The 21632-nt window shown below is 41.3% G+C and overlaps 1 protein-coding gene and 1 long non-coding RNA gene across 3 annotated transcripts in view; one reads left to right on the top strand and one right to left on the bottom strand.

The window, feature by feature from the left end:
* Positions 1-21632, bottom strand: part of HGFAC (HGF activator) — a 600748-nt gene that overhangs the window by 540727 nt on the left and 38389 nt on the right. The gene's annotated exons all lie outside the window — the stretch shown is intronic.
* The window catches only part of LOC138249525 (uncharacterized), a 456612-nt gene that overhangs the window by 432304 nt on the left and 2676 nt on the right, over positions 1-21632 (top strand). The window contains exon 5 of one of the 2 annotated variants that reach the window (XR_011194828.1): positions 18466-18566. This is a non-coding gene — a long non-coding RNA (uncharacterized lncRNA). Of the gene's footprint in view, positions 1-6239; positions 7138-18465; positions 18567-21632 lie in introns of those variants that run through there. The other variant, XR_011194829.1, reaches the window with a different exon arrangement.

The raw sequence follows: 21632 nt of genomic DNA on the forward strand, positions 1-21632 counted from the left end.
GTTATCCTCAGTGATTTCAGAGAGGTTGGACCCTCCTGTGAGGGAGCCAGCATCTCTGACTATTATTTTTGGAGTCAGGGCTTGAGAAGCCCTGTTCTCCCTAGATAGGACTGGTGGAGGGGATTCTTCCTCCAGTTCACTATCATCTTCCTCTGTGTTATCCACAGAGGGGTTGGCTCTATCATACTCTGCCAACAGCTCCTGGAGCTGTGCTTTGGTAGGTCTGGAGCCCATTGTTATTTTTCTTATGTTACAGAGTGACCTTAGCTCTCTCATCTGGAGATGGAGGTAAGGTGTGGTGTCGAGTTCCATCACATTCACATCTGTGCTAGACATTCTGTTTCTAAAAGTTGGAATACTTTTTAAGAAACTAAAACTGGTTCTAGAATCTAATTCAAACTTTTACAAACTTTTAAACTCTAAAAGAAATGCTAACAGGGACTAACACAAGGCCCTAGCAGGACTTTAAAGAATTTAGAAAACTTTTCAAATTGCAAAAATCAATTTCTAATGACAATTTTGGAATTTGTCGTGTGATCAGGTATTGGCTGAGTAGTCCAGCAAATGCAAAGTCTTGTATCCCACCGCTGCCACCAATGTAGGAAGTTGGCTCTGTATGTGCTATTTCAAAGTAAGGAATAGCATGCACAGAGTCCAAGGGTTCCCCTTAGAGGTAAAATAGTGGTAAAAAGAGATAATACTAGTGCTCTATTTTGTGGTAGTGTGGTCGAGCAGTAGGCTTATCCAAGGAGTAGTGTTAAGCATTTGTTGTACATACACATAGACAATAAATGAGGTACACACACTCAGAGACAAATCCAGCCAATAGGTTTTGTATAGAAAAATATTGTTTCTTAGTTTATTTTAAGAACCACAGGTTCAAATTTAACATGTAATATCTTGTTTGAAAGGTATTGCAGGTAAGTACATTAGGAACTTTGAATCATTTCAATTGCATGTATACTTTTCAAGTTATTCACAAATAGCTATTTTAAAAGTGGACACAGTGCAATTTTCACAGTTCCTGGGGGAGGTAAGTTTTTGTTAGTTTTACCAGGTAAGTAAGACACTTACAGGGTTCAGTTCTTGGTCCAAGGTAGCCCACCGTTGGGGGTTCAGAGCAACCCCAAAGTTACCACACCAGCAGCTCAGGGCCGGTCAGGTGCAGAGTTCAAAGTGGTGCCCAAAACGCATAGGCTTCAATGGAGAGAAGGGGGTGCCCCGGTTCCAGTCTGCCAGCAGGTAAGTACCCGCGTCTTCGGAGGGCAGACCAGGGGGGTTTTGTAGGGCACCGGGGGGGACACAAGCCCACACAGAAATTTCACCCTCAGCGGCGCGGGGGCGGCCGGGTGCAGTGTTAGAACAAGCGTCGGGTTCGCAATGGAAGTCAAAGAGAGATCAAGGGATCTCTTCAGCGCTGCAGGCAGGCAAGGGGGGGCTTCCTCAGGGAAACCTCCACTTGGGCAAGGGAGAGGGACTCCTGGGGGTCACTTCTGCAGTGAAAGTCCGGTCCTTCAGGTCCTGGGGGCTGCGGGTGCAGGGTCTTTTCCAGGCGTCGGGACTTAGGTTTCAGAGAGTCGCGGTCAGGGGAAGCCTCGGGATTCCCTCTGCAGGCGGCGCTGTGGGGGCTCAGGGGGGACAGGTTTTGGTACTCACAGTCGTAGAGTAGTCCGGGGGTCCTCCCTGAGGTGTTGGTTCTCCACCAGCCGAGTCGGGGTCGCCGGGTGCAGTGTTGCAAGTCTCACGCTTCTTGCGGGGAGATTGCAGGGTTCTTTAAAGCTGCTCCTTTGGATAAAGTTGCAGCCTTTTTGGAGCAGGTCCGCTGTCCTCGGGAGTTTCTTGTCGTCGTCGAAGCAGGGCAGTCCTCAGAGGATGCAGAGGTCGCTGGTCCCTTTGGAAGGCGTCGCTGGAGCAGAGTTCTTTGGAAGGCAGGAGACAGGTCGGTGAGTTTCTGGAGCCAAGGCAGTTGTTGTCTTCTGGTCTTCCTCTGCAGGGGTTTTCAGCTAGGCAGTCCTTCTTCTTGTTGTTTCAGGAATCTAAATCTTTAGGTTCAGGGAAGCCCTTAAATACTAAATTTAAGGGCGTGTTTAGGTCTGGGGGGTTAGTAGCCAATGGCTACTAGCCCTGAGGGTGGGTACACCCTCTTTGTGCCTCCTCCCAAGGGGAGGGGGTCACATTCCTATCCCTATTGGGGGAATCCTCCTTCTTCAAGATGGAGGATTTCTAAAAGTCAGAGGCACCTCAGCTCAGGACACCTTAGGGGCTGTCCTGACTGGCCAGTGACTCCTCCTTGTTTTTCTCATTATCTCTCCTGGACTTGCCGCCAAAAGTGGGGGCTGGGTCCAGGAGGCGGGCATCTCCACTAGCTGGAGTGCCCTGGGGCATTGTAACACGAAGCTTGAGCCTTTGAAGCTCACTGCTAGGTGTTACAGTTCCTGCAGGGGGGAGGTGTGAAGCACCTCCACCCAGAGCAGGCTTTGTTTCTGTCCTCAGAGAGCACAAAGGCTCTCACCGCATGAGGTCAGACATTCGTCTCTCAGCAGCAGGCTGGCACAGACCAGTCAGTCCTGCACTGAACAATTGGGTAAAATACAGGGGGTATCTCTAAGATGCCCTCTGTGTGCATTTTTTAATAAATCCAACACTGGCATCAGTGTGGGTTTATTATTATGAGAAGTTTGATACTAAACTTCCCAGTATTCAGTGTAGCCATTATGGAGCTGTGGAGTTCGTTTTTGACAGACTCCCAGCCCATTTATTCTTATGGCTACCCTGCACTTACAATGTCTAAGGTTTTGCTTAGACACTGTAGGGGCATAGTGCTCATGCACATATGCCCTCACCTGTGGTATAGTGCACCCTGCCTTAGGGCTGTAAGGCCTACTAGAGGGGTGACTTACCTATGCCACAGGCAGTGGGAGGTTGGCATGGCACCCTGAGGGGAGTGCCATGTCGACTTAGTCATTTTCTCCCCATCAGCACACACAAGCTGGCAAGCAGTGTGTCTGTGCTGAGTGAGGGGTCCCTATGGTGGCATAAGACATGCTGCAGCCCTTAGAGACCTTCCCTGGCATCAGGGCCCTTGGTACCAGGGGTACCAGTTACAAGGGACTTACCTAGGTGCCAGGGTTGTGCCAATTGTGGAAACAATGGTACATTTTAGGTGAAAGAACACTGGTGCTGGGGCCTGGTTAGCAGGGTCCCAGCACACTTCTCAGTCAAGTCAGCATCAGTATCAGGCAAAAAGTGGGGGGTAACTGCAACAGGGAGCCATTTCTTTACAGCCTACAGCTATCACTACTGTAGCCTTTCAAAAATGACTCAGGCCTGCCACTGCAGAGCTTTTGTGCCCAGTTTAAACTGTCATTTCGACCTGGTAAGCATACCCACTTGCCAGGCCCAAACCTTCCTTTTTATTACATGTAAATCACCCCTAAGCTAGGCCCTAGTAAGCCCCATGGGCAAGGTGCAGTGTATTTAAAAAGCAGGATATGTACTTTTAAGTTTAACATGTCCATGTAGTGAAAAACTCTTAAATTTATTTTTCACTATTGCAAGGACTATCTCTCCCATAGGCTAGCATTTGGGTTGCCGTAAAACATCTTTTAAGTGTAATTTCCAATTGGGAAAATAGGAATTTGATGTCTCTGGACTCACAATTTAAATATACATCTTTTGGTGAAGGTGGTTTTTAAATTGCAAGTCTGAAAATGCTGCTTTTAGAAAGTTGGCATTTTCTTACTTCAACCATTTGGTGCCTCAGCCTGTCTCTGAAAACACATCTGTGTTTAGGTGACAGGTACATTTGTGCATTCTCTCCAGACAGCCACAAACAGGAAGGGCTGGGTGTGACAGAGCGATACATCTGCATTCATCTGCATTCATCTGCATACTGATAGTGATCCTAGGCAGAGAGAGAGAGAGGCAGTTCACAATTACATCTCAATAGGCTGTGTCCTGCCCTCACACAAAGGGGTCAATAATCTCTACAGGTAGTCTGGAGCCAGGGCTGGGTTGAAAGGGAACCTTGTGCATTTCAGAGAATTCTTTTGAAGTTACCCCTACACCAAATGCCCTTTCGGGTATAAGTACTGGGCTTCTGACACCATATACTCAGAACTTGTCTGGACTGAGAAATTGTACCAGGAAGAAGGACCGCTGTGCTGTCAGGTTGGGCTGCCAATTGGCTGTTTGCTCTGCTGTGCTGGCCTGCTGCCTAAAGCTTCTTGCCTAAGGGTGAGAGGACTGGATCTAACTCTCTACATCCTGCAATGTAAAGTTTCTCCAAGGGGCTGACCCAACTTGCCTCCTGTTTCTGAAGTATCAGGGATATCAAAGACTTCACCTGCAGCTTGCTACCAGCACTTGGGTTCATCTGCTGCGAGTCCTGCTCTGCGTCGACACCAGTGCATCACTTGCAACCAACGCATCCCACTGTAGAAATAATGCTTTACCGCTGCCTGCACCGAAGCTGCGGACACCAGTTGCAGACAGTGCAACACATCGATCCTGACTTATAACACAGCCCTGGCTTGGCCGACGCAGCACTGATGCATCAGAACTGGCACACATCGCTTCTGGACATAAATATATTCATGGCGCATTCAACACATCTCCTCCTTGGATCAATGCATTGTCACAAAGCATCTATGCAACCAAGGTACTATCAGCAGGTCTGCGTGACTCCTGTGCCCAGCCCGTGCTCCATCGCGATCGGACTGATCTTTGGGATTTGCCCCGGTCCAGCATGACCCGATAGCCCCTGGTGGGAGCTATTGACTTCTAAGCACTGTATTTTTGTTTAAAATTTGAAAATTCATTGCTTAACTTGTGTATGTTGGATTTTTGCTGTTTTGGTCTTAAATATTGACTATTTTACTAAACTGATGTGGAGTCCTTGTGTGGTGTTTTCACTGTGTTACTGTGTGTGTGTGTGTGCACAAATACTTTACACATCGTCTCTTTAGTTTAGCCTGACTGCTGTGTGGCAATCTACCAAAGGGTGCCCACAGGTAAACTTATAATGTGTACCTTACTTGCCCTGACTAGGATTGTAGTTCCTACTGCCAACTAGAGACCTAATTTCTAACTATATATATATATACATATATATATATATATATATATATATATATATAATTTTTTTTTTTTTTTTCCTAACTCTTTTAAACCGAGATCCATTTGTAATCCTGTCATACCTCATGATAATATTGATACCTTCCATGAAGTTGCAGTGAGGGATCTTTTTCAAATCTGGAAATCTGGAAGAGTAATAAGGTTCCCCGCATTGACAACATTACGCAACAACAAAGGAAAACTATTTTATCCTTAACGCAGGATACAAATTTGTTTATGAAACCCTCTGATAAAGGAGGAAATATTGTATTGTGGGATACCAAGAAGTACACACATGAGGCTGAAAGACAACTAATGAGATCAGGTGATTACGAACCAACTACTTTTGAGGTATGTAGGTAATCAAATGTCAGGTACTATGATATGTTTGGAGAATAGAGGGACAGAGGTCTTCTTTGAAAAGAGGAATATCAGTGTTATATGTGAAAAAACCTGTGGCCCCTTGCTTTTATTTGCTTCCTAAGGTGCATAACAATAGGAGCAATCAACCAGGAAGGCCAATATTCTCTGCAAATAATAGTCTGTATGAACCCACATCCATCTATCTTGACTCATATTTACTAACTTATGCCTTAATCTACCTTCTTATTGTCGGGATAACACCATCTTTATTACCAAGATTATTGGAATACCATGGCAAGCTTATCCTTTGGTTACCATAAATGTGGCTTCTCTTTACATGAGCAGGGAATTGCTGTATACAGACATTTCTTTAGAGACAAATCCATCTGTTTCTAAGATCGTTCTATCATGTTATTGGAAATGTTAAGATTTTGTTTGAGAAACAACACTTTTTTTGTTTAAAGATACATGGTACTGTCAGCTGGTCGGAACTGAGATGGGCAGTTGCTTGGCCCCAAGTTTTGCCTGCATTTTTATGGGCTGGTGGGAGGAAGATGTAGGGTGGACTGACCAAAATGAGGAGTGGACATATCATTTTCTGGTCTAGGTATATAGATGATTTATTTCTCATGTGGAATAGAACAATAAGTACTTTTCAAAAGTTAAAAAAAATATATTTGAAACAATGACTTGAATCAGTCCTTCACCTATAAAACTGATGATAAAGAAATAATTTTTTTTTATATTTTTGTCCACATTAGGAAAGGAACATTTCACACTTCACTATATCGAAAAACCTACTGCTGGTAACAGTATTTTGCATGGACGAAGCCACCATCCGGCGAAAATGAAGTGGAGCATCCCCTATGAGGAACTTTTGAAGGCTAAACTGAATTATAGTGATCTACCATCTTACCTTGAAGAAGAGAATAGGATGATTGAGAGATTTAGGTTGAGAGGGTATCCTTTAAAAGTCTTACAGCAGGCCAAGGAGAAGGTTAAACTTAAGTCTAGGGATGAGCTCCTCTTCCCTAGGAACAGGGAAAGGGGAGGGGAGGATCTAATCAGACTCGTTTAATCAGCACTTATAGTGTTGACTCTTATGCCTTCAAGAGGATGATTGGTAAACATTGACATCTCATTAGATCTGATCCAGTGATTGGAAATGATGTGCCACAAAACCCCTGTGTTACGTACAGAATGTCATCCTCCTTGAAAGATATATTAGTGCATAGCTATACTACTTCATGAAAAGACCATGGGGGATGGCTTGCTGAACAACAGGGGTTTTATAAATGTGGTCACTGTAAGGCTTGCAAAATGAGCAAAAATGTGAAAACATGCTCATTACCTACTGGGAAGACGAGATACATTGATAAATTGATAACGTACAACAGTGATTTTTGTGTTTACGCATTGAGGTGCCCCTGTGGACTGCTATATGTGGGCAGCAAGATATTCCCAGTTAGAAAGAGGATACTGGAACATATGAGGGTGTGGAGAGAACCTGTGGAAATGTGGCTGGTGTAGAGTCTGGAATGCGATGAGGTAAGCAGTGAGGTCAGGGAGAGAACAGTGGAAGATTGAAGGAGAGAGAAGTGGAGAGCGAGGTGGGAAGCGGTGCTGAAGATGTTGTCATACAAATGTACTTGAAATAAAGAAGAGGATAAACAGAACTGTGGAAGGGTGATCTTTACATTGGCGACGAGGAACTTTCCGTGCAGGAGATGGATTTTATTTCTACATCTTCACTCCTGGAATGAATTTACAGCACTTCATTGAATTTGTCATTTTCCTTCCATCTCCACAATATTTGGCAGAGAAATAACAACTTACAAGATAATTCTAAGTCTAGTAGTGGAAAAACAAATATATTTTACGTTGTGTTTCTTATCGGACGTTTAAACGGATGTTTAAACGAGGGCTAGCACAAGAACACTCGTAAATAGAATCTGCCCTATGTAATAAGCAGCGCATGAGGTAACTATGAGCCGGCCACGAAGGAGGAAAGATTTGTCTATGCATCGACCTGAGAGATCTAAACAAAAACATATGGGTTGATAGGCAACCTTTACCGAATATTTCAGAAATGTTTTCTATTGAAGAGAAAGGGAATGTATTTAGTGTGCTAGATATGTCATCTGCATATCATCAGGTAAGTTTGCATGAGGAGTCCAGACACCTGACATCTTTTGTAACGCCGTTAGGGGCCTTCCATTACAAAAGGATGCCTTTTGGGCTTGCCTCTGCTGTATTTCAAAGGATAATGGAAAATATATTTGGGAATATGGCTCAAGTATTATGCTTCCAGGATGACATACTCAGTATAGGGAGGAGTGAGGATGAACATGATCTTTTATTTGATGAAGTGATGAATAGATTGAAAAAAGGCCTAACAATTAAAAAGGAGAAGTTTCAGATTCAGAAGCCTTAGGTGACATATTTGGGACACGTTATAAATAGTCAAGGTATTAGACCGAAGAAAAGTATAGTGGCTGCAATTGAACAGGCGCCTGAGCCTTGTAGTAAGGATGAGTTGAGGTATTTTCTGGGTCTTGCGGACTACTGTGCAAAGTTCATAAGACATTTTACAGAAATAGTTGAGCCTTTGAGGAAACCTATGAAAAAAGGGGTGGTGTATGATTGGAATATAGATTGTAAGCATGCTTTCGAAGAAATAAGAGGTGTATCTTGAAAGCTCCTACTTTAGCAGTGTTTGATGTGACTGTGAAAACCTATATCACTGCTGATGCTAGTAATGTAGGCATTGGGGCGATCTTGACGCAAGTAAAAAATGATGAAGAATATGTGGTTGGGTTTGCATTAAGAAGACTGCAGGATGAGGATATTTCATATTCTGTGATAGAACGGGAGGCTCTAGCTTGTTGTTGGGGGATCCATCATTTTAGATTCTATGTGTAGGGTGTACCTTTCAGATTAAGGACGGATCATAAGCCATTAACATATATTTTTAAAGGCGGGCGTGGGTTGGAAGGTAATGTTACACCACGTATTTCGAGGTGGTTATTGACTGTGATTACAACTTTGATATAGAGTTTGTAAAAGGAAATAGAAATGTGGTGGCAGATTATCTTTCAAGAATGCCAGTAGAAGTAGATGATATTGTGGAGGACAGATTTGATGGTGGCGTGGAAACAGTTTTGGGTGAGGTGGCTATAAGCGTCCCTGAATGGGAGAGTGCAAAGGCGAATGATCTAGTTATGAGAAGAGTAGAAGAAAGAGTGGTTAATGGATGGAGAAGTGAGGATGAACAGTGTAGTGATGTAGTTGGTTATTTCAAAGTCAGAGATCAATTAAGCATACAGAATGGAAGACTGTTGAGGAGGAATCAAATTGTTCCTCCAGAAGGAGTACTTAGGCACATCATTAATATTTCATCAAGGACACTTGGGTTGGGGAATGTTGAAGAGGAAAGTAAGACAATCATTTTGGTGGCCAGGCATGGACAGGCAAGTGGAGGAAACAGTGAAGAATTGTGTTGCGTGTGCCAGTAGTGATAAAACTAAGGTAGTAAGGCAAACTCCATTGGCGCCATTAAAGTTTCCGAGTAGACCTTGGGAAAAATTGGCTGTAGACTTTACTGGTCTTGTTTCCAGATTGGGTGTGAAGAGTAGGTACATAATGTTATTGGTGGACTATCATACTAAGTGGTTTGTAGTCAAGCCGGTGGACCAGGTGAATACTTCAAAGGTAATACAATTCTTTGAAGAAACTTTCATGGAAGAGGGAATACCCAAGACAATTGTATTGGACAATGGTGTACACTTTGTGTCACTAGAGATGACTAACTATCTACAAAAGATGGGAATTGTCCATGAAAGAGTTGCTCTGTTTTGTCCACATGCCAATGGTCTTGTGGAAAGGGTGAACCGCATAGTGATGGAAAACATTCAGTTATCATTGGACAATCACCTTCCATGGGAGAGAGAGTTGAGAAGAATGATGTGGACATACAGAACAACCCCTCATTCTGTAACAGAAGTGTCACCATTTGTGTCTTTGAAAGGAAGAGAGCCAGGTTTGAAAGAGTGTCCCATGTGGTTGAAAGCAAGGGAGAAGGTAATAGTGAATAGAGAGTTGATAAAAGGAAAAGTTGAAGAGATGCAGAGGAAGAACATCCAACATTATAACAAAAGAATGGGTGTGAAACAATGTCAAATAAGTAGGGGTGAATGGGTGGTGACAAGGAAAGGTGGAATTGTTTTGAAAGGGGATAGCAAATATTCTGCTCCTCAAATGGTAAAGGACGTTAAACGTAATGTGGTAATTTTGGAAAATGGCTCATTGTGGAGTATGGGGGGCATATGTAAAGTAAATCGTTAAAATCTTTCTAGGTGCTGATCTACTGTCAGGGAAAACGTTATGTTAAATTTATACTTCATCTTTTGTGAGGTATATTTAAGAAATTGTTTATTGCGGATCTGTTATTTATTCATTTTTATTTATTCTTTATTCTAATGTCAAACTATGATATTGTAGGAAAAGGAAAGAAAAAGTTTATAATTGCTTGTTATGTTTTTAAGTATTGTAAGGTTGGAGATGTGTTGAGATAACCTGTGGAAATGTGGCTGGTGTAGAGTCTGGAATGCGGTGAGGTAAGTGGTGAGGTCAGGGAGAGAACAGTGGAAGATTGAAGGAGAGAGAAGGGGAGAGCGAGTTGGGAAGCTGTGCTGAAGATGTTGTCATACAAATGTACTTGAAATAAAGAAGAAGATAAACAGAACTGTGGAATAGTGATCTTTACAGAGGGCCATTAGGAATGTTGATGAAAATTATCCTATGGCAAGACATTGGTCTGTGAAGCATAATCAGAATGCTGATAACCTGTCTTTTTATGATATTGACAGGGTTGTACTCAACAAACAAGGAGGAGACAGGGAAAAGAGACTCAGGATCATGGAATCGGAGTATATATCTGTTTGAATAGTCGTACACCTGGAGGACTGAACAGAGATGAGGAACCTTTTGTTCATTTTGTCTAGAAAATAAGTGTTATTATTATGAAAAAGTATTAGGAGCAGAATGAGATGTTTATGTATGAGCTAAATTATATGTTTCTGGCTTCCTGGAATGTTTGGAATGTGTCTATCTTTTGTTATAAACTAAATAAGAATCTTTCACAGAACCCCAGCCCTGGAGTGCGCTCCTTTGATGTTCGTAGGATTGGTACAGCATTGCTTGGATTCATATATATACGGCATTGCTTGGATTCATATATATATATAGGAACTGAGACATTCACAAATGCTAATACAGATGATTTGGTAGTGTCTTAGAAATAATGTATTTCTCTTTAATCCTCAAATGTACACACAAATATGTGGGACAGCAATGGAGGTTTCCTTTTCACCGAGCTACGCCAACCTCACCATGGCTTGGTGGGAAAAACACATAGCTTGGGGAGAGGACAATGAGGACTATGTGGAGAAAGCAGTAATTTGGCTATGCTACTTTGATGATTTGTTCCTCATATGGAACAGAAACAGAGTATGCAATATTTTGAAAAAGTGAACAAAAATGAGGTGAGTTTACAATTTACATGTAACATAAGCACCACCCATATTCAATTTTTGGATGTGCTAGTATATATCGAGGAGAACACGATTCAGACAACACTACGAAAATAAACATCGACAAACAGCATCCCACAGGGATCTAGCTTTCATCCCAATTCAGTAAAGAGAAGCATCCCATATGGGGAGTTCATTAGGCTGAAATGGAATTGTTCACTGAACAGGAAATGGAGGCACAATTTGCTGAAACAAAATAAAGATTCATCCACAGAAAGTATAGATATAGGGATATTGAACTCAGTGAGAAAAAAACAAGATCTCTAACAAGAACTCAAATCATAAACATGAAACCGAACAAAAGAGACACAATAAAGAATGCACAAACCAGTATAAGAATGGTAATGGCATATAGTAATGAAAACCATTTAATCTTGAGCATTCTGAACAAATACTGGGATGTCCTAAAAAAGATCCAGACATTGGGAAGTTACTTGGAGAGAGACCTAACATTACATACAGAAAAGTACCATCATTACAGGACCTCTTGATAAGGAGTCATTTCCAAATAAAAAAAAGGTCAAATTGGCTAAATACCCAAGGGAATGGCTTTGTGTGTTGTGGTAAATGAAACGCATGTTGCCTAGGTGTCAATACTAAAGAGTTCAAAGACTTGAAAGGTAACAAAATAACTATTAACAAAAGGAATACTTGAAATACCACATATCTGGTATATGTGATTGAATGCTATTGTGGGCTCAGATATGTAGGAAGTACTATATGCCCGTTAAAAAAACGGATCCTGGAACAGATTAGAGCGATACAGAACTAGGATGTGAACTATGCTATGACAAAGCATTTACTGGCACATATTGGGAAAGACTCGACAAATATGAGATACTTTGGCATTGTAAGCATTGACAAGGATGAGAGAGGGGGAGATCGAGAGTTGAAACTCAGTGCCTGGAATCACGATTAATTATACAACTAAGGACTAAGACTCCCAATTGATTGAACGGGGATGAAGAACTATACAGTCATCTTTGAACGTAGGCTTTGATAGTAATAATAACTCAGTAATAGAATAAAGGTCTCTCTTCTGAGTAAAAGAAAGGTGAACAAAAGGACTGAGGTATGAGGTACCCAACAGATAGAGCTAATAGTATATTGAAATATAAACTTCAGACTCATGTTATGTAATAGGGCAATGAGTCCCAGAACAAGTGAAATTATACATTGTGTGATAACATTTATCCATACTGTTATCAATGAGAATATGAGATCCATAAATCTGAGATATCTTAGTTATAGCTGTATTCGGTTCATACTTACACATAGATATGGCTTGGTATTGTGTCAGAGTCACTTAGACCAATAAGCACAACAATTGAAAAATCGAACACTGAAAACATAAAATCGAACACTGTATGTAAAAGACACAAATATATGTTAAAGAGTATCACTATGTACTTTGATAGTAATAATAACTCAGTAATAGAATAAAGGTCTCTCTTCTGAGTAAAAGAAAGGTGAACAAAAGGACTGAGGTACCCAACAGATAGAGCTAATAGTATATTGAAATATAAACTTCAGACTCATGTTATGTAATAGGGCAATGAGTCCCAGAACAAGTGAAATGATACATTGTGTGATAACATTTATCCATACTGTTATCAATGAGAATATGAGATCCATAAATCTGAGATATCTCAGTTATAGCTGTATTCGGTTCATACTTACACATAGATATGGCTTGGTATTGTGTCAGAGTCACTTAGACCAATAAGCACAACAATTGAAAAATCGAACACTGAAAACATAAAATCGAACACTGTATGTAAAAGACACAAATATATGTTAAAGAGTATCACTATGTACATTAGGTAAAGTTCAATAATGAGTTTGATGAGATATGTTCACCTTTAATGCATGTAATTCGTAAATTGAACCCTCAATAGCACTACATATCCCACAATACCTCATTATGGGAACGAGTGGGACAGTATTAATAGCAGACATAGAAAACACACACTCACGGCCTGTGAGTAAGACCTGGTGGTTGAAACACGTCTGTGGTAGTGTAGGTGATGAAACTATTTTGAAATAAAACTAAACAAACTTTCCTGGAGTGCAGTGTACGAGCAATCTTTGGGCCGCTTTGGGTGGCTATATATATATATATATATATATATATATATATGTGTGTGTCCGTTCAGTAGTTTTTAAAATATAAAAGAAAAAACAAATTTGTATATATAGGAACGCGAAAGCTCTGCGAACCCTTCTGATCTCGTGCTGAGATCTGATTGGCTGCCAACACTTCAACAAGAAGTTGAACTGGGAAACACCTCCCTTGCATACATTATACTTGACGCATGTATAATGGTGCGCAAAGGTTTACAACCTGGTGCAATGGTGACATTGTGCCAGTTTGTAAATACGGAACGGGGTGGGGGACTGTTTAGCGTGCCCGTAGAGTAAAAAAGATATTATGCTGCGGCCGAGCAAGGAGCATGTAAGTGAGCCCATTGGTATTTTCTTGTCCCAACCATTTGGTGTCTGGAGCTTGTATCCTGGGTCACATGACTAGGTATACCTGGCAGTTGGCCTCTGTGTATTGTTCCCAGAGAGTAAGACAAAGAGGGAATAGGTATTGGTAGGATAGGCCATCTTTGATTTGATGAGGGTGAGGAGCTGTCTCCTACCACACTTGCACATCACAAAAGCTCTGCCTGAGCAAACTCACACACATATCGACCAACGCATCTGCCCGTATTGTTGTCACCTCCACATACATCAAGGGTAAGGCAGTTCTCAGTGGGAGTGAGAAATTGAGCTCTCTATGAGGTGCGTAACGTTTACCACCCAGTTTTTACCATGTGGGACATTACAACTCAGGTAAGTAATGCCTGTTTACAAAACAATACTTTACCACAAAGGTATTACTTAAATGACATATTTTAATGCCATGTAAAAAAAAGTGTATTTAATGCTCAAAGGATGTTTTTCTAGGGTTCAGATGCAGGTAGAGGTAAAGAGAGGCATGGGATTTTTTTAGGATCCAGGAGTGGGCAAAGGTAAAAGGAATTAAGGATTTTTTAGCATTCAGGGATTGGTAGAGAAAAGATGGCTAGGCCGCATTCATTATGTTTATGCCCGGGGTGACCCATCCCCAGGGCTATTCATAAAGGGGAGGGGGGGGTTCATGGCACTCCTCCCAGGTCCTTCAGAGTCCCCTGAAAACCCACGTATGAGCCAAAATTAATTTCTATGGGGAGGGTACCGAGCAGCCCACCTTTGCAAACCTCCAGATTCCCTGGGGAGCACACTCCTGAGGCTGAAATTAGATTATATGGGGAGGGGGCACATGCCCCAAGCCTCCGGAGGCCCAGGGGAGCCTTCCCCTGGGCCAAAATTACTTTATACGTTGGGGGGTTTGCACGGCCTCACCTCCTCGAGCCTCCAGAGGCACTGGGGAGCCCACCCCCAAAGCTGATATTACTTTATATGGGAAGGGTATCATATGGCCACCCTCCCTCAGCCTTTGATGGCTCCATGGTGCCCAAACCAGGGCCAAAATTACTTAAAATAGGGAAAGGGTATGTGGCCCCTCTTCTTGAGCCATTGCCGACCCCAGGGACTCCAACATTAATGCTGTACCTGAAATATTAACCTAACTATAACATTACTTTAACCTTTCTTTTTTCAGTGAATTTCTAAGGTTTTAAAAAAATAAAATAAAAAACAGATCCTTTCTTCACACCTAACTATAACATTACTTTAGCCTCTGTTTTTTCAGTGAATATTTATATAACTATATATATATATATATATATATATATATATATATATATATATATATATATATATATATATATGTAAAAAACACAAGGGTTGGTACTTTACTAATAACCTTGGGGCACCATTTGACGAATCTTCATGAAACTTTCCCAAAAAGGTTCATCAGCTCATTCCTGGAAAGGTTCAGATCATCTGCGAAGCAGGGCTGAGAAAAATGGAGGTCCCACAATGGATTTTCCCCATGCAGTTTTCCATAGGAATATTAGACACTGATCCAGAATAAAACGACTGTGCAGAATTAAACCTAAATTGGCAGAAAGATAGACCTTTTCTTAGAAAAAGTGTTTTCTGTAATTTGGTGGAAATCTGCTCAGCCATTTTTGAGAAATTAAGGTTAATAAACAGAGATAGCTGGACGGTTGGTCCCTCTGGAGTCCTGCAGGATCGCAAATTAATAAAATTGAGAATAAAACATTCAGAATTGGCTTTTTTTCCATTGGTTGTCTCAGTAATGTGAGACCGGAACAGTACTGCAGAACTAAACAATCTATTTCACTGACCAAAAAACTGAGAGAAATGTTGCAGTCATTACAGGACATGGGGTCTTGGTCCTCATGTCCTGAATTTGTGTAAAAAATAGGTGGCTTCCTTCTAAGCTCCTGGGGGCACCCATCTGAATTACCACAAATCAGACTGGGGAGCAATTAACATGTAGGAGTAATCATTGCCCTTCTCAGAGGCTGGTGAAAGACCAGAGGACAGCTCTGCAATTGTCCTGCTAAACAGACCCAGCGTAGTAGGAAGATGGTGGCAGGTGACTGCAGCCCTCTCATCTCCCTGCGCCTTACCTAATTTGTCCCTCTCAGCATATATAAAGACTCACATTTTCACTTGCCTTGATCTGTGGTGTGGTGGATCTGTGCTGTTGCGGGTCAGGTTCTGCGACTGCAATGGTAGCGCGTTCCTTGTTCTGATGTCTGAGTAGCAGAGAACCATTTGTGGGGGTGGGGTGCCCTGATTTGCCATCCTGGTGCCCTTTCAGTCCTGATCCACTTCCTAATGGAGGGCTGGCAGCGTGTTGTGCCCTCACCTTCTACTGTGCCTGCTGAGTGCCATAGTCCACTCTCTGCAGTTAACTGAGCAAGAGGAGCAATTAACCAGTGACATCAACTCGTGGCGCAGGCTGAAGTGTTCAGCCTCCTTGTTAAACATGTACAGTTCATACCTCCTTTCACCTTAACTTTGATATTTGTGGTCACTGTGTTTTCACAACTCCCATAGACGGTACAACTGTGTGACAAGGCTAAATACTACATGGTCCTCACCTTAATTATATCCCTGAGCCTGGGTCCTGGGTCTAAACTACATTTTCCACTGGCTGAAGAGTTGTTCAATGTGGAGTGCCACTCTTACACTTTGTGCTTGTGAGGAGATGTGTTTGATGGCACAGGCATAGTGCATAAACTTACGAGTACTCATCCCACATTTGACCTCATTGCATGTGTGATTACGTCCTCTTCCCTCCAATGAGCTGTTTGGTTGTCAAGGTTAGCTTTTTCTTTTAGACAGTATACAAGGTAAAAATACAGATACACTGACAACATATCTGACGATAAGAGCACAAAGATAAAGGTTCAAAAATAGTGTAAACAAGTCAAAACAAAACCCTCCTATTACAGATTCATCTAACAATGACAAGACAGCCAATATAACAACCCTTGAAAACATCTTAAAGAAACTCTGTGTCATGCATGATATCGCACAGAGTACCAAAACTAATACAGTTCTTCTCCAAGTCGAAGTAGCTGGTACAAGAAAGGACTTAAAAGACAAACTTTAGACTTACCAACACGGAAACCAGGGATCAGCACTCTAAAAGACAGCAGTAATCACCAAAGTAAACTAATCCACAGCTCAGACAAGCTGACCATGGCCCTCAAACAGGAGATCACTGTCTTAAAGGACCATAAAAGAAAGAGTTACCTTTGAATATTTGGTCTCCAGGAGAGGGTGGACGACTGAGCTCATTCAGCTATCGATTTTCACGAATCTTGGATCTTAAAAACACTAGGGGCAAATTTATGAAAAGTGGCACATCATCTCATGATGCACCACTTTTCTTGCGCCTCCCCTAATGCCACCATGTGTGTACTGCATTTATGATACAGCCCACCATGGTGCATGTTAGGGAACTAGAGTAAACAATGTTGTCGCTAGTTTGGTGCTTTGTAGGATTAATGCCAAAAATATTGACGCTAATCCTGCAAAGTGAAAGAAGGCCCATTGAAAACAATGGGAGCCTCATCTTAACTCCTGCCTTAGGCAGGCATTAAAAATGGTTCTAGAAATGGCGCAGTGGAATCTCATTGATTCCACTGCGCCATTTTTCTGGGCCTCTTAACACCGGCGCAGGCATAATGTAGTGCAATGGTTCACAAAGCGCTGCAATGCGTGCATTGTGCCACTTTGGAAATATGGTGTGGTGTTTTTGCCAAGCTTACACAATATTCACGTAAAACAAATAACGCTAATGTGGCACAAGGTGGCCCTAGGTATTTTCTTCCAAAGAGACTTTGAGAAAGATCGCACCCACCATGTTCCAACATCAAAACTTGACTGGCACCGCTCCGAAACCTTTGATTTGTAAGCCCCTCAGGCACCAACACTCTCAATTTATTTTCACTCACATGAGGAAAAGTAAAGGTGTACTATGGAACTGGCCCAGAATCTCAACCTCACAGCACTTTGCTAGAGACGCAGTATCCAGAAGAAAAGGTTTTTTTGTGCTAATAAAGAGTTCGATGACATGTCTACTCAATGCTCTTTTGTTGGTCCAGCTAAATTCAAAATTGTTATTAAAGGACAAACATTAGAGTTTAAGGAACCATCTAACCTAGATCCTTTTCTTAACAACAATCAAAATCTGAGATGGGCATTTAAAGATCTATGTGTGGTTTCTTGCTACCAGTTTGTTACACACATAAGATAGCCTTAGGCACATATACTTAGGGTTAACTATTCGCAACAATCTGCATCAGTTTGCAGTCAAGCAATCTAGACTTGAATTGCCCATGCTTCATATACTGTAGTCCACCTTCATGGTAGGTCATCCCTGGTGGAGGGCTTATGTTAAGGTCTGACTCATTTTGTAGTTTGCATCTCGCACATGTCTCTATCCCCAACTGTGACTTCACTGTGCTGCTTCGTAAGTATCTTTTCCAAATTAGTGACCAACTTTAATGAGACTGTCTTCACCCCTTCTAACTGAAATGGTGTTTCCTTATCACATACCTCACAAGATTCTTAACTTACAGTTTATAAAATAATTTGTTACTTAATCTTTGCCTCATTTGGGCTCTGGGTCAATTGTTGGAGTTTGATCTTGCAACTAGGATAAGCAAATCAATAGCTGTTTTTCACATCCTTTCTCTCATTGTAGCTCACATGGTCTTTCTCTTCACATCACTTGTTGGATAAGGGCACATACCAGTACTAGGGCCACTATAGACAACAGAATATGCTCTTTGGCATGTATGCTTCTTCTCACAATTGTTTTTCAACAAATATTTGTCTACGATCAAAACCGACACATTTGTTCTATTATGAGCCAAACTGTTATGTTTGTATGTAATGTCACTTGTTGCTGTTTCTTTAGGTTTCCAGGAGATGAAAGGTCCCCTTCCTCTTGTTGAGTATCCTTCCAATGCTCCACCAGGTGAATCTTGTCTCTTGGAGACTATCCTCCAGGGGTTACGGGTGAGCGTGTTATGGGATTTCTTTTGTTATATTTATTTTCTTCTGTTCCCTCTCTATCTAGTCTTTTCTATGCTTCCGCTTTCCCTCTCTCTCTTTTCTGCCTCCCCATCATCCACCCTGTTCCCCTATATTGTTTAGCTGTGGGCCCCCATTCACGAACACCTAGAGGGACGTCTACCTTATTTATATACTCCACTACTAACAAAGCACGATCTTAATTTCTAGTAAAGTCCTATGACTATTGTTAAGATTGTTTCCCTCAACAACAAGGGTCTAAACCATCCATTTAAGAGAAAGAAATGTAGTGGCTATTGTAACAAACTAAAGGGGGTATAGGCTTTCTTCAAGAAATTAAAGTTAATTTTAGAGAGGCTCTCATAATGAGCACAGGCTGGATAGAGAATGTGTCTTGCTCAGATGCACTGAAAAAGAGATATGGGATATTATATTTCTATCTAAAATTAACTTTTATTTCAAAGGAACAGAATAATGAAGGCCATTGGCTCCTATCATGACTAAAGAAGCAAGCTTTATATGTTGAATATCTGTGCTCCTATCATAGACAGTCCTCAATGCTGGGACTCCATTGAAGCAAAGCTATTGCTTTTTACCACAAGCTACCACCATTATATGTGGGGTGATTTCAAGCTTCCTCTGGACCCGATCCTGGATAGCTACTCTACCCCTAAACATAAATCTCATATAACCATGAACAATCTCTGTATTAGTCATAAGCTCAATGATGTTCGGAGACTTACTTTTTTCTCCCCACCCCACTTGTTACTCAGACATTGATTATTTACTCATAGACACAACACTCCTATAATCAATCATCAATTTGGTGGTTGCACCTATCATTACATCTGACCATACCGCTGTGACCTTAACCCCGTAACACAATTTTCCCAGGTAAACACAACACTTGGCATCCAAAAAATGAATTATTTGAAGAAGTCATAGAGGCTCAATCTTTTTACAAAGAATTAGGGCTACTTCTGAAAGAGGACACAAACTCTGTCTATTCTCCAGCTACCCTAATGGGACATCCTTTAATGCTATGCTAGAGGCCTGGACATCAGCACAATGTCTAGGCTGTCTAGAAGAAATAAAGATTTGAAGCATTCACTAGATGCCCTAAATTATGAAATTAAGATAACTGAATCCAACACAAATAAACTAAAATCCAAGTGCTCTAGAAAAACTCAAACACTTGAAATATGAATATAACACTATCATCAGCAAAAGGTCTCATCTTTGGATTCATGTACAGAAAGCAAGACAGCTTCCATACCTTAACAAAGCATGCAGGTTATTGGCTGCTAACTTGGAATTTAAAAGGAACAACTCACTGATTACAAGTACCAAGGGATCAGGTGGATCCATCAAAACCAAATCTAAAGGAATAGCCAATTTAAAAAAAATACATTTATGCTTCACTTTACAAGCCAATGTTTCTTACTGACACCTGTATGAGCATGAGAAATAGAATTGGTAGCAACCCACTTCTATTCCTGATACTGATAGTGATAAACTAAATAAACGCTACAGAGGAAATTACTGAGACTATCAGATCAACCCCTAGTGGGAAGGCGCCAGATCCCAATAGGTTCCCAATTAATTGTTATAACTCCATGCTGAATACATTTCTTACACCTCTTGAAGCCACCCTCAATCACTTTGCACAAACACTGAGGGTCTCAGTTACTGCAGCTGAAGCTACAATTTGTAGTAATTCCAGAAGAGGGTAAAGACCACTCAGACACAAACATTTTCAGACCTATCTCCCTCATAAATATGAAAGCCAAAATCAATGTAGAAATTCTAGCTAAACTTCTCAAGCCAAGTATTCCATATTTGATTCATAAATCACAATGAGGGCTTCTGAAAGGTAGACTAGCAACCGACAATACCCATACTTTCTGAACTTTTTGAGCGAGCCCATCTCTCCACCTCTCCCGTGGAGGCCATTCACTCCAGACGCTAAATAAGGTCTTTGACAAAGTGACTTAGCCCTACTTGGAAAGGATTCTACATCGCTACTTCTTGGGCTTTGAGTTTAGTCACATGGTTGTGACAATATGTGACAATTCAGTAGCTAGTTCTCAGAATCAACTGCTACCTTTCAGATTGCTTCCCTCTCCTGCAGGGCACCAGACAGGATTGTCCTCTCTCCCCATTATTACATCTGTTCACAATTAATCCCCTACTGCAATTAATTAATCGCTCTGAAGTAATTAAAGTTTCAAATCATTCCAACTCGAAAAGGTGGTTTATGTTTATTTTTACTGAAGAAGCAGACTTGACCATCCTTGCACTCTTGGATACAATTCAACATTTCTCTGCAATCTCAGGCTACAGCCTAAAAAGGAACAAAACTGAAGTCCTCCTGCTGAATGTACACTGCCCCCCTTCATGCTTGGGTGACTCCAGACTACAGCAGCGATCCAAATTAATTAAATACTCTTGGGTGTGGTTCTCCAAAGATCTCACTTCTTCAGTAAGATACAACAAATCAAAAACCCTAGAAAAAATTGGAGACTTACTAGACTCTTGGTCTCCAAAACAAATCTTGTAGTGGGGTAGAATTGATTCCATAAAAATAATGATTACTCCATTAATTAACTTAATTTCTACTATGTTACTTGTTCAACTGTCTAAACAATTCTTCTCGGTCAACAAAATTACCTCCTCTTTCCTATGGAACAATTAAAAGGCCAGAATCTCTGACAAAAAACTATGAATGCACCATAGAAGTGGAGGTTGTAATCTCTCAAATTGACTACACTACCAAAGTGCCTTTCTCACTGTTCAAGGAGCAGGATGGTACGTGGATAATAATGATTCCCAACTGTATTGGTACTGGATTCAAAAAGACTCAGTCGCGCCATACCACTTAATCATGATCTTTAAGATGTCTCTCTGTGCTCCTTTACACTCTCAACAAATTCTTAAAGATACCACCAAAGCAGTTCTGCTCCTAGAAAGGAAAATGGAGGCCTATATAGCAAACTCCACCCTGCTATCTATATGAAAGTGTAAAAGAACTGCAATAGATCTTCCACATGT

Source organism: Pleurodeles waltl, chromosome 1_2, assembly GCF_031143425.1.
Source record: "Pleurodeles waltl isolate 20211129_DDA chromosome 1_2, aPleWal1.hap1.20221129, whole genome shotgun sequence".
In the NCBI taxonomy this organism is placed as follows: Eukaryota; Metazoa; Chordata; class Amphibia; order Caudata; family Salamandridae; genus Pleurodeles; species Pleurodeles waltl.